The sequence below is a fragment of the Bicyclus anynana genome, chromosome 17 (assembly GCF_947172395.1).
Source record: "Bicyclus anynana chromosome 17, ilBicAnyn1.1, whole genome shotgun sequence".
Lineage (NCBI taxonomy): Eukaryota > Metazoa > Arthropoda > Insecta > Lepidoptera > Nymphalidae > Bicyclus > Bicyclus anynana.
In genome coordinates this window covers 12,225,962-12,239,302 of record NC_069099.1, presented here as the reverse complement: position 1 = coordinate 12,239,302, position 13,341 = coordinate 12,225,962, and the positions used below count along the sequence as shown (strand labels likewise).

Genomic DNA, 13,341 nt, shown 5'->3' with positions numbered 1-13,341 from the left:
CACCAAAAATAATTGGAATTTAGTATTTTTTTTTGAAATGCATTTTATAATGAAGTTATTTGCGTATATCTGATTTATGCAATTGCCAATCAAACTGACATTAAACGAGTCCATAACTAATATAAATTTGCAAGCATTTACTAGAACTTGATAGGTTCTCGTTTATAGCTATCAGTATAATTGAGCTAAAACAATTCTCCACATTAGAAATAACGGTCACGATCCTTAAATAAATAATCCAAACGCACCCATTTCATACGGATCGTCGAAATGTACTTTATATGCCACATAAAGAGGGAAACCATAGACGTAAGCAGTATTGAGTAATTTGGTGGAGTTATAGCGATGTGTAAGGTTCTTGGCTGAAAGAAGTCTGAATACATATTGGCTTTTTAACGTTTTATTATTCGTTTAATTTGGGATGGTATGAGTATACTACTACATACCTTATATACACAATAATGATGTACGAATTAAATTGTCATTATTAATTACTAGCGGACGCCCACTTCGCGTGGAATTCAGTTTTTCACAAATCCCGCGGGAACCATGGATTTTCCGGAATGAAAAGTAGCCTACATGTTAATCTCGAGGCGAATTTCCATTCCAAATTTCAGCTAAATCGCTTCAGTAGTCTCTGCACAAAGAACGAACAAACATACACACTTATACACAAACTTTCGCGTGTAATGTGATTGATAAATACTAGATACTATTGTTTTACTACTAATAGTCGACAGAATAAACAAATATCCTACTTGATTCTAAGTAAAAGTAACCATTATTTTTCGGAGTATCTCTATGTGATTGAATAACGACAACGACTGACAATATGGTCATGAGGCCAATAAAAAGTCAGGAAGACAGGACATAAATATTATTTATAACCATGTACTTATAATTTAGCTAGCAACTACGAGTTTATACAAACTGAAACGGCGATGCTGTTTATCAATAAAAATAAGCATTATAGCAAAGCTCTGCTCGCATAAACCAAGACCAAAGACTTCTGTTGTTGTTATCCTTGTAAACAAAACTATATCTTACAATAAATAGAATAAGGTAGATAATTTAAAAACACATCAGTTATTATTGTCCCACCTGCCACATTGAACACAAACCTAAAACAAACACGCCAAGTCCGCAGCGCCTTTAAAGTACAAACATTTGATCAAACACAACTCAATTGTTTGTACAAGCTGTTAACTATTGAAGCAGACAATTTGCAGAGTACACTTTGCCATTTTGTATTTTTAAATTTCAGCAAAACTATTTCCTTGAGATCAAAGAGTCTTCCGTTCTGTGGTTTGTTGTGTTTAGTAAATAATAACAGAAGACCGCGCCTTCGTCTTAAAAGATAATCATTTGTACTCGTCGTTAAATCAGCTGGTATTTTAGCCTGGAATATTTCCGGGGTTTTTGAAAAGTACAAAGTTTGCTGTGAACGGCAAAAATACGACGTGGCAAAATGAAATTTCGAAAAGAACACCTTAAAATCTTTATGTACCCATTTTCAAAACTCCCATTTCAACATTTCAGGTAACTATAATTTTAGATCAAATGACCGGGGTATACTTTTTTTTTGTTTGGGTTGACGGGTACAAGGCAGCATATACAGGGTTATTCACCTTACATAGATTAGACTTAACTATTACTATAACAAAAGTATTGCTACTACTTAGACCTTCATGACTGACCATAAAAAGTATCACCATTACTTCGCTAAAATAACATTAACTGAACGATATTAGCACCATAAGATAGACTTTATGACTCCGTATCAGGGCGGCGTCGTTACAAAAGTATTTTCGCGTTCTTCCATTTTATCTCCTCTTATGAAAATCCTGGGAAATTTTTCGTAGTTTATATTTAATGGTAAAATTAATACACATGTCTGATAAATGAACAATAACAAAATTGTTTATTTAAAAGTTTTCTCAGGCTTATTTAAATAAAATGACTTTATCATAAATTTTATAGAAGGGCAAAGATGAAATAATACTCGGAAAGTGAAATGGACGGCAACGTTGGTGGTAGGTGGTAGGTGATAAGCAGATAAGTACAACGAACCCGAAAAATAAGGTGTTCTGAAGGTGCCTCGACCTAAGGATAGCAAAGAAACTCACGCGCCTCACACTAAATAAGATGAAAACGATAGTTGGTCTGGTAACAGGTCACTGTCCGCTATACAAACACCTCTCAATTGTAAGAATGACTGACAGTCCTCTGTGCAGAGCCTGCATGGAAGAAAACGAGACACTGGTACGTGATGCTTAGATGCAGTTGCGTAATGGAACAACGAGCAAAATATATTGTTCCTCAGCGACATTCCATGAGGCTACCGGCGACCTGGGCGTCATGCTAGCTTCTACAGCGAGCACGACTGGATGGAATGAATCCAGCAGGGCTCAATACCGAAGGACCACAACGGCCAACCACATGGCCAAGTACGGAAACGGTCCATAAGGAAGAAGAAGAATAAGTAGGGTGTCCATGAGGATTTGTTTCTACGGAAAAAAGGCTATTATTATATTCACTGCTTAGTTACGTATAAATAATTTCAGAGGCGCGTAGGCAAAGTAGGGCAAAGTTCAAAAGATTCATCGCTTGCCATTCAACCCCCGGCACAGTATTGCGAAACTCTGAAGAGTAACGAGAAAGCATAATTAACAAAGTTCATGGTTTCCTGGGAGAATTCTCTTATGTATCACCAACTTGGACGATGTATAATTTATACGAAAGAATCGCTTTCTTTTAATTCAATCTTTTTTTTTGGTTACAATATTAACATGTTTGAAGTAGAAGTAGGTTATAGCATTATTTATTAAAATTAACGTCGTCTTAACATTTTAGGCAAACGTGGTGAGAAAATCTACATGTGGCAGAAAATACTATCGTATTTGGAATCTGCCAACCCGCGACGTTATATTGCGTTTGTACCTTTATTTTTCTCTTAGATAATAAAAAGCAAATGGACTGAAAGCCTGGTATAGTCAGACATACCTATTTATGGTAAGTTCGGTAAGTAAGGCAGCTAATTATGGAGTTTAGACTGTTTTGGAATGTAGCCGTTTTCAAGGGTTCCAGAACCTTAACTATCCAAGTATAATTTAATTACTGGAAACTGCCAAAATTTACAACGGAAACTGAGCCAAATATTGGAATTATAAATTAATAGGATAATATAGTTTTGTTTCATTGCCAGAAGAGAAGGAGATAACTTTGAGAAAGTAGTAATCACTGACAAAGTGGAAGGAAAGGGTCCTCCAGGACGTAGCCCGATGGTTGGTCAGACCAAATCCGCGCTACTCTCGACGCCAAGGTACCTACACAAGACTCTGCTAGTCGCGAAAAGCCGAGCCACATGGCGCGACATCGTCAAGAAGCAAGCTTGTTTTAGGGGTCACGACTCTCAGCGGCATGCAGAAATACTGTGCCTACCCTAGAACTAATACGAACCTGTATTGCCCAAGGAATTTTCCATTTTGTACCTATAGTGTATTCCCTAGTTAAAAATCCTGTGCACTCCACTGACGATCGTCAGTAATGAGGAATACTATGCATGGAGGAGGTGAAGGTATTATAATTATGAACAATCTCCTAACTTTCCATTTAATAAAAATTTTGGTATAATGTTACATTTTGTTTGCAAATAACATTAAATGCGCAAGTGTTAAAAATTATAGAACTTAGTTTTCTTTGATCGGTTTAGATAATTGAAGGTGACTAGTTAAGCTTATTAGTGTTACAGCTAAGCCACTTTGTAACAAATTCTATTATGCCAGCTAAGATATAACCTTATATGTTATCCTTATATCTTATCCTTAGTCGTGATAGCTCAGTGGATATGACCTCTGCCTCCGATTCCGGAGGGAGTGGGTTCGAATCCGGTCCGGGGCATGCACCTCCAACTTTTCAGTTGTGTGCATTTTAAGTAATTAAATATCACGTGTCTCAAACGGTGAAGGAAAAACATAGTGAGGAAACCTGCATGCCAGAGAGTTTTCTTAATTCTATACGTGTGTGAAGTCTGCCAATCCGCATTGGCCCAGCATGGTGGACTATTGGCCTAACCCCTATCTTTTTGAGAGGAGACTCGAGCTCAGCAGTGAGCCTAATATGGGTTGATAATGATGATGATGATGTTATCCTTTGGTACACTTGAGAGGTCAAAAATTCAACTGGCCTATTTGCTGCATCTCACAAATTAAGGTTCATTTGATGTGCGTCCTGCTTTTTCGAGTGTTATAAATTCAATGGGCAGGTATTGGGGCTAAGTAAACGAAAATATCAGCTAGGATAATAGTATTAAATAGCCTAGCTATAATGTTGGAATAAAATAAAAATAAAATCCAAATGAAACTGAAAAGTCTAATAAACATACTACATATTATGTATTACAATATTTAGCTAACATAATACATTGAATTTTGTGCAATATATTTGTTAGGATATAAGTTATTCATAAGAAGATTATTAAATTAAACTGAAATAAAACAAAGCTAACAATAACAAAGAATGTAAAAAGAGAGTTTACATAAATTACTTTTTCTTTTACAAGGTACACCGAGGTTTTATTTTGAACACTAAATTTGAATTGTATGTAGTTACAGATAAAAATACGTGCAGTTTGCTTGTAGTTTCAGTAGTTGATAATGATATATTATTGTAAAGCTATAATAGTACATACCCTAACATAATAGTATATTTGGCTAGTGGGAGGCTTCGGCCGAGGCTAGTTACCACCCTACCGACATAGACGTACCGCCGCGATTTAGCGTTCCGGTGCGATGTCGTGTAGAAACCGAAAGGGGTGTGGATTTTCATCCTCCTCCTAACAAGTTAGCCCGCTTCCATCTTAGACTGCATCATCACTTACCATCAGGTGTGATTGTAGTCAAGGGCTAACTTGTAAAGAATAAAAAAAAACCCAATCTACGAGTACAATTTGGACGTGAGAAGCGAATAATATGGAGCTTTATTCCGTCAGTTATTTTTCTGTGAACTTTAGTTCTAGCTGCCAACGCGAAATAAACATACCGATTGGGTTAGCGGAATATTTTCGCTTTTAGTTGGCTGTTATATCGAACCCAATAAAAAGGTAAACAAGTGCGAGACAGACTCACAATGGGGGTTCCGTACAAATTGACACTATTTATAAAGCTGAAGAGTTTGTTTGTTTGCTTGAACGCGCTAATCTCAGGAACTACTTGTCCGATTTGACAAATTCTTTCAGTGTTAGATAGTCCATTTATTGAGGAAGGCTATAGGCTATTATTGGCGTATTCCTACGGGAACGGTAACCACGCGGGCGAAACTGCGCGGCGTCAGCTAGTATGATTATAAATATGTAACATTAATGAAGTTCATTTTCAATGCTTATGCAAACATTAATGGTTACTTTTTTTTAGAAAATACAACTCAATCAACTTTACTTATATCAATTTTTTTTTCTGTTCAAAATTGGCTTACTCTACAGTATATGATTCCCTTGTGTCATTAATGGCATTATTTTTCACAGCATTTGCAATTGAAATTAACATGAAATACTCACGTCTGTGATTACTTTGAATCACAGACGTGAGTATTTCATGTTAATTTCAATTTGATACCTACTTGTACATTAAAGAAGCCTGGATAGACTGGCGGAGATCAAAGTGAAACTTTAATAGGGTTCGGTTTGTACCTATTAAGCCACGGAACCCTAAGAAATAGTGTAGCCCAAGACTTAGAAACGCCTCAATTTGTTTCTTTTATTCAAAACACAAATACAGTGTAAGATTGCATTATGCAAGTTCCAGTGAATATGGAATTGAGCTACAAAACCTCGTAGAAATGCAAAGCCATTTTAAGTTAAAGTAATCGTAAAAAGGGAAATTGAATGAGGTTTTTTATGATACACTTTGTTTTCATCCCGATTTTATACCGTCTAAGGAGATTACTTGGTAATGTGAAAACGACTACGAGACAACGTTCAAAAGAACATAAATAAAATGTAGGTCAATGATTCTCTGTTTGATTGATTTGGACCGAAAGCCTACAATGACCACCACGCATTTTATAATGATATTTCGTAAACTGAAGGTGCATGACCGGAATTTGAACCTACGCCATCCAAGGCAGAGGTCATATCCACTCTGCTATCACGGCTTTCAAAGATAGCAGGTTTCAAACCGTTCAAATATAAAGCGTATTTTTATAATATTTTCTTCATCATAATATGAGAAATGATATCTGTAGTTAATGATTTTAAACTTATTTCGTGGTTGTTCATTATTAATGTTATTTAAACGGGTACATACCACGATAAAAAGACGAGATTTTTACGGTGGTAGAATTGTGCAAACGAAGAGGGCGCCATATACGCATAATAACAAAAGCGATGTCGTGAGTGTGGTTTGCCTAAACAGCCAAAAACGCGAGGTTGTTGGAAAAAGAAAAAGAACGAGAAAGAGGGTAGATCGATTCTGCCCCTAACAGCTGAATTCACTTCTGATCTCGAAACTTCAGTCCCGTCGTGACCACGATCCATGCAACTGGGTCGAAATATTGACATTAAAAATCTCCTCTTTTTATCGTGGTATGTACCCGTTTAAATAACATTCATAATATATCTCTAGTTGCAACACACAAAACACAAGTTTTGCGGCATTTTTTTAAAAATATAACGTTAAAGATTTTTTTAATAAAACTTTAAATGTCTTTAACCTGATGACCTGATATCTTCTTTCTCACAAATAAGCAACTTTAATATAAAACTAATAAAAATGCTCTAACTTCCTTAAACAACGGTAATTTTACAACAAAATATAGTTTCTTTGATGCTGAACAAATTATAAGCAAAATGATGAGTTAGTTATAAGAATATCTTTGTTATGCTTTCATGTATTAACTTGCCTTTGTGAAGGAGGTTTCAGATTAACAGGATAATTTCCTAGTGCAAGTCACTGTACCTACTCGTGCACCGAGCGTAGCGAAGAAAATATAAAAGTAATTATATTTTCTCAAGTTCTTGTAAAATAAGAAGGCACTGAATATTGCTACCAGTATAACTTAAAGATAAACTGGTTTCAGGGAACTTAACTTAGCCGTTGGAAACTGTTAACGGCAAATGAGCCGCATTTTTAGGAAATGGCATCAAACGTAGATAAGGGTAGTTTACGTAATCTAAATATAAATAACTCAAAGGTGACTGACTGACATAGTGATTTATCAACGCACGGCCCAAACCACTGGACGGATCGAGCTCAAATGTGGCATGCAGGTAGATGTTATGACGTAGGCATCCGCTAATAAAGGATTTTGCTCAATTCTACCTCCAAGGGGATAAAATAGAGGATGAGAGTTTGTATGGAACTTTATCAATTTTGCGGCGATTTGGTTGAAATTTGGAAGGAAAATAAATATTACTCTGAATTAACACGTAGGCTACTTTTCATCTCGGAAAATTCCATGATTCTCACGGGATTTGTGAAAAACTGAATTCCACGCGGACGAAGTCGTGGGCGCCCGCTAGTTGCTTTATATTATTTGGTAGACATAGATGACTGGCATTTCAAATACACATAAATTGATCATGATCAATACATATTAATAAAATTGAAGTGACTGGTCTGTGATTTCGAAATTACTATGTTATAAATCAAGTGTAGTTATTTACACGATACCAAAACAGAAATACGCTTTTTTTTTAAATTGATGTCTGTCTGTTTTTCCGGACTAATCTTTGGATTGACTGGACTGATTTTGGGGCTTTCACTGGCAGATACTTTTTATCCCGGAAAAATTAATGGTTCTCGGAATCTATGAAAAACTGAATTTCAAGAGCAAACAGTCACAATTGTCCGAATTATGTACTTTAATGTTTTAATCGCATTAAGTTTTAAACAATATCTCGTGTTCCATTAAAATAAGCAATTTATCTTTCAATTTCAGAAGTATAATAGGTATAAATCATTGGCAATTTATAACGACGCAAAAGGATTTCTGTTTGACCCAGTTCTGACGTCGCAAAGTGCAGGGTTCCGTTTACTTTGTATTGTTGCAAGGATCAAGACGTATCGTCGCCATTCGACTTCGATATAGAGGGGATTGAATTTCATGAACTTTATAGCTTTCTATTTACTTTGCTGTGCCATACCTATCTCGGACTTGTCGAGTATTAGATAGATTGGTTTCTCGAAAACATCGTAAAATTTGTTGTCCATTTTCTAAACTTATTCACTTGCAGATGATAAGTGGAAAAATATCGTCTAAACAACACATCATATATATTCACTAGAAATATTTTACACAATAGACTCCCCATGTCCTTTTACCTGAAACGTGTTAAGTTTCAAGTACCAGTAATTTTACTGACATTCTGTTTTGCTGAGTATTAAGGTCCGTTTATGTCTACAGACAATTAGCGTGCCAGACACGTGCAGTGACAGACAAAATAATATTCTTCTATACTGTGTTTATTAATTAATGTATTTAAATCTATCGTAATGCGGCCGCACAGACGTTGACAGACTATACGTGTCTGTCAACGTCTGCGCGGCTACAGAATAATAAAAAAATAAACACCAATTATATAGCCTGATAATATCAATCAAGACAAACAAATTGACCTTCACCACTACATTTTCCTTAAGTAGATATATACAACGACAAATGTTCTTGAAAGTGTTCAGAAAATATTCGCTTTTTCTATACAAAAAGTGGAGGAACCTGTTTACTTAACGTTGCATGACAGATGATGTTGAATGTAACGCAAAACATTGAAGGAAACATTTCACGATGAATTCGCATTATCTAAGACGAAGGGACGATGATGTGAAAAGGCCTTCCCTTAACAACCTAATAGACAGGTAGACGCGATTAATTTACTCAAAGAAAACCTTTAAACGCATTTTTCTGTGTATCCGTTTTTTGATTTGTCAGTTTCGATATTTTTGTGAACATCTAAAAGCTATTTTTCTACACCGTATACGTAGGTCACTTTTCTGAATTAATGATTTCGTTTTCGTGTTTTTATAGCGTGGGAGCCAGGGAGTTATTATTACGAAAAGGATTTGAAACTAAAGCTAACTAAGGCTAAATGCTAGCGAGCCTACTAGTATTTTACTATTATTATTAGCATTAGCACAAAATTTTCATATAGCTGCAAACAACTTTTAGTAGTATGCTTTACAACGTATTCCAAAATCAAAAATAGTAGACATTTTCAACTCATAAATAATATTAACTATATGTGTGGTATATTTTTTCAACTTTGAATTTATAAACGCACAGGGGCTATAAAACGGACTTGGGATATGCATTGTGTTTTGCATTTGTGTGCAATTAAAAGTATTTTATTCTTGCCACGCTAAAAATGCGCCAAATACGTACAAGGAAACTTTATTTATGTTTTGCGCGTAATACAAACAACGTTAACATAATAATATCTACATTAAGATTCAAAGGAAATTTTGACGTTTCTTTAGGTGTACACTTGTAATTAAATACTAAAATTGTCTCTATTTATTTATCTAACCCTACTAGGTAGGTACTACTTGTTCCGTTAGCTGTAGTTTAAAAAACAGTTCTTTTCTTAACTTTATACAACCGTACTTACAAGACTTGGGTAATTTTGCGTTTTTGTATATTTTTAAATTAAATATGTTTTTAAATAATCATACAATTAACAAACAGAAATATACTGAATATATAATTACTACGAATATGATTTAAAACAACATAATTATTTAATTTGCAAAGCGTCCAGAAATAATTAATTATAAAAATTATTACTTGCCACAGCGATCCAACTTTATATTAATTTAAGTGATAAAATAAATTCACCACATATGTGATGCCTTTTTATTCAACGATGATATTGAAATAATTTAAATAATATATTAATTTAAATTCTTGATATTAAAATCGAACAAAGGTGACCTTAGTTACACAAATCTTTAAGTAATTTAGTTTGTATTTCAAAAGTTGGTCAGTTTTTAATATTAAAATAAAGGTTTTACCTACTTTCTTTTGTAGGTTTCGTACCTACTCATTTTATGAGGTGATTTTAAAAATTTGGGTGATGCGATTATTTTAGCATTCGATGGAAACACCATGCGGCATGCATTCTTTAAGAGTGTGACAAACTTCACACAGTTAAAGAATTGACAAAATTATCACGTATGCAGTTTTCCTCACGATGTTTTTCCTTCACGATGTGAGACACGTGATATTTAATTTCTTAAAATGCACATAACTGCAAAGTTAAAGGCCCTGGACCGGTTTCGAACCTACGCTCTTTGAATAGGTCATGTCCACTGTGATTTCATGTATTTAGGACGACAAGACGTTATCCCGTTAGCCCAGTGGACTTATATTATAAACAGAAAAATCGCAACAATGCTCGCCCCTTCCCAACGGACGAAGTGTAATTTTAATACAAGGACTTTATAAAATATTTTCTATTATATGGTAACAAGAAAGTGTTCTAAACTTTCATTCTTTAATATCCAGTTGGATGCATTTTATACTTTCTAAAGTGACTTTATGCTTTTCCTTCATAATCTTTATTCTTATACTTTTGGATCCCTTGTGAATTAAAACTTCAACTCTGTAGCTGTCTAATTTATGGTTATGACATTTTTAATACTTGATTCTAATTTTTTGACACATTTGCGAAGTAATATCAATTTTTTCAAGCAATAAATAAATTTATATTACAATGAGATAGAAATAATACTCACAGAGGATTATTATACATATTTCATTCATACTTGCTGATTTATCAACAAAGATGGATGACAATAAGATTTATTCGTAACTCAATTTTAAAAGATAAAATGACACATAAAAGATTTAAGATTATTTTAAAAGACAATTTTAAAAGATAAAATGAGTATAGTAAAAGTTATCTTTAAAAAGTGCTATCGCGGACTTTTTTGTAGATCGAAAAAAGAAGGATATCCCAACATGCATGTTTTTGTTACATCTCCAAGCGATTAGACAGCATCCTCGCTGATAGCTCCCATGCGGTTTCGCTTTATCCTGCAATATTTTTATCGTCATATTTTATTTAATTTGTATAAAACCTTGACAAATCAAAAATATAAACCTTTATGAAATACTCTATCTATTCATGAAAACCACATGTAAATCAGATCAATAGTTTTCAGTTTATCATGGACTAGCGGACTTAGACCTCTTTAATCCGGCTCTGTCGCAAAATCCGTTCTTAGCGGACACCTTTGTATATTTGATAGACTGACTATCCCTGCCAAATTTCATCATTGTACGTCAAGCGGATTTCATGATGAATTTTTCGCATTTACAGACGAACGCGGCGAAAGAACTATTTTTATAATTACTTTAAACTTAAAACTTTTAAGAATAGAGCATTTTATTGAGACTTCTACTTATTTCTTAGTCTTCGAGCTTCCATAATATATTCTGGGTAAACATACAAATGTTCGGCCATTTCACAAATGATCAGCCAAAGAAATATATAAATTGCATACCACTTATTTATCCTGCCTTCCTAACAATCGGTTAGGGTTTCTAAAAGCGCTCCCTTTTCCAGTCGTTCTGCTAAACTGATCAATGACGGAAAAATATTGCTTGTAGGTACTCGTATATCTACATTTTGTCGACAAAGAGCCTTCAAAATGAGTAATGAATACAAATTAGTTTCTTTTAGGAATGCTATCGACAGACAAATTGTTTTTCGCTGAATACTTGTATTTAGTTGGAGGCTAGTTATCGCCCTGCCGGCAAAGACGTGTCGCAAACCGATTTAGCGTTCCGGTACGATGTCGTGTAGAAACCGAAAGAGGTGTGAGTTTTCATCCTACTCCTAACAAGTTAGCGCGCTTCCATCTTAGATTGCAACATCACTTACCATCAGCTGAGATTGTAGTCAAAGGATAACTTGGTCATGATGATGATGATGATAATGATGATGATGATGATGATGATGATGATGATGATGATGATGATGATGATGATGATGATGATGATGATGATGATGATCATGATGATGAAAAGTTAGAAAAAAACATTAGAATGGACTTTCCTAATTCAGCAGTATTAACGATGTTATTACATTATACAGAAACAACTGTTATTAGAACTTCTATTCCAACTAACGGTTGTCGAGCTAACAAAATGTCGCGCCCAATGGCAGTTTGTACGAATATTTTCACATTTTTTATCTGAAACCGTTTTTATCGTCTCTGACGAGAAAATTATCTCTGGCTTTTGATCAGGTCGGACGTTCTACTAGCGTGAACAGGCAATGAAGTACGATAAAAACGGGTCAACATCCGACAACAGAGGGACGAGTTGTAAAGGTATATCGATAACCACTGAATAGATTTAGTTTCACTTTTAGATTCGACTTAAGATGCATGCAATGTTTTTGTGCGTGATTTTTAGGGTTCCATAGTGAACAAGGAACCATTAGGAAAGAAGACCAGCGCTGCGCTGGTGCATCCATCACTAGCGTAGCACATGCTGAGTGGTGACCATTTTGGTGCCACACACATCATTTTTTTAGGATTTATTTAATACTGGCTGACGCCGCGCGGTTTCACCCGCGTGATTCCCGTTCCCGTAGGAATACGGGAATAATGAGCTAAATAACAATGAAAGAATTTTTTAAATCGGACCAGTAGTTCCTGCATGGACGTGGAGTCATTCCCCCGTCGCCCGCATGCATTTTAAGAAATTAAATATCACGTGTCTCAAACGGTGAAGGAAAACATAGTGAGGAAACCTGCATACCAGAGTTTTCTTAATTCTCTGCGTGTGTGAAGTCTGCCAATCCGCATTGGGCCAGCGTGGTGGACTATTGGCCTAACCCCTCTCATTCTGAGAGGAGACTCGTGCTCAGCAGTGAGCCGTATATGGGTTGATAACGACGATGTTACTGAGCGAGAAACTTTTATCTGACAACGGAATGCCTGCATTGCAACATGCAGTATAACAGATGGTAAGCAAACAAAATGTCCGTCCCGTTAATAAAAGACAAGCAGTTAATTCATTGTACAACACAGCTCTCGCTTTCTCATAAATAAATGGGATGATAGTTGTTAATAACTTTTTTAATTTATTACCCTGTAGCGACGATAAAAGTTATTTAAGAGCTCAAACTCTGCTTTGCGTGAAGGACAAGTATGCGGAAACAGAGTTTATTTTATGTTACGCAAATTTATGACAAAAAAATGCGAAAAGAGGCAATTTACACGTACAAAAGTGCTTTACCGAATTTAATTTAAACAAAGTGGATGTATGCTGTTATTTAGATCCCGAAAAAAAATACCGACCGAATTGAGAATCTCCTCCTTTTTGAAGTCGGTTAAA

General features: G+C 35.1%; 1 protein-coding gene across 1 annotated transcript in view; it reads right to left on the bottom strand.

The window, feature by feature from the left end:
- Positions 1 to 13,341, bottom strand: part of LOC112046768 (protein unc-13 homolog B) — a 463,016-nt gene that overhangs the window by 165,655 nt on the left and 284,020 nt on the right. The window lies entirely within an intron of this gene.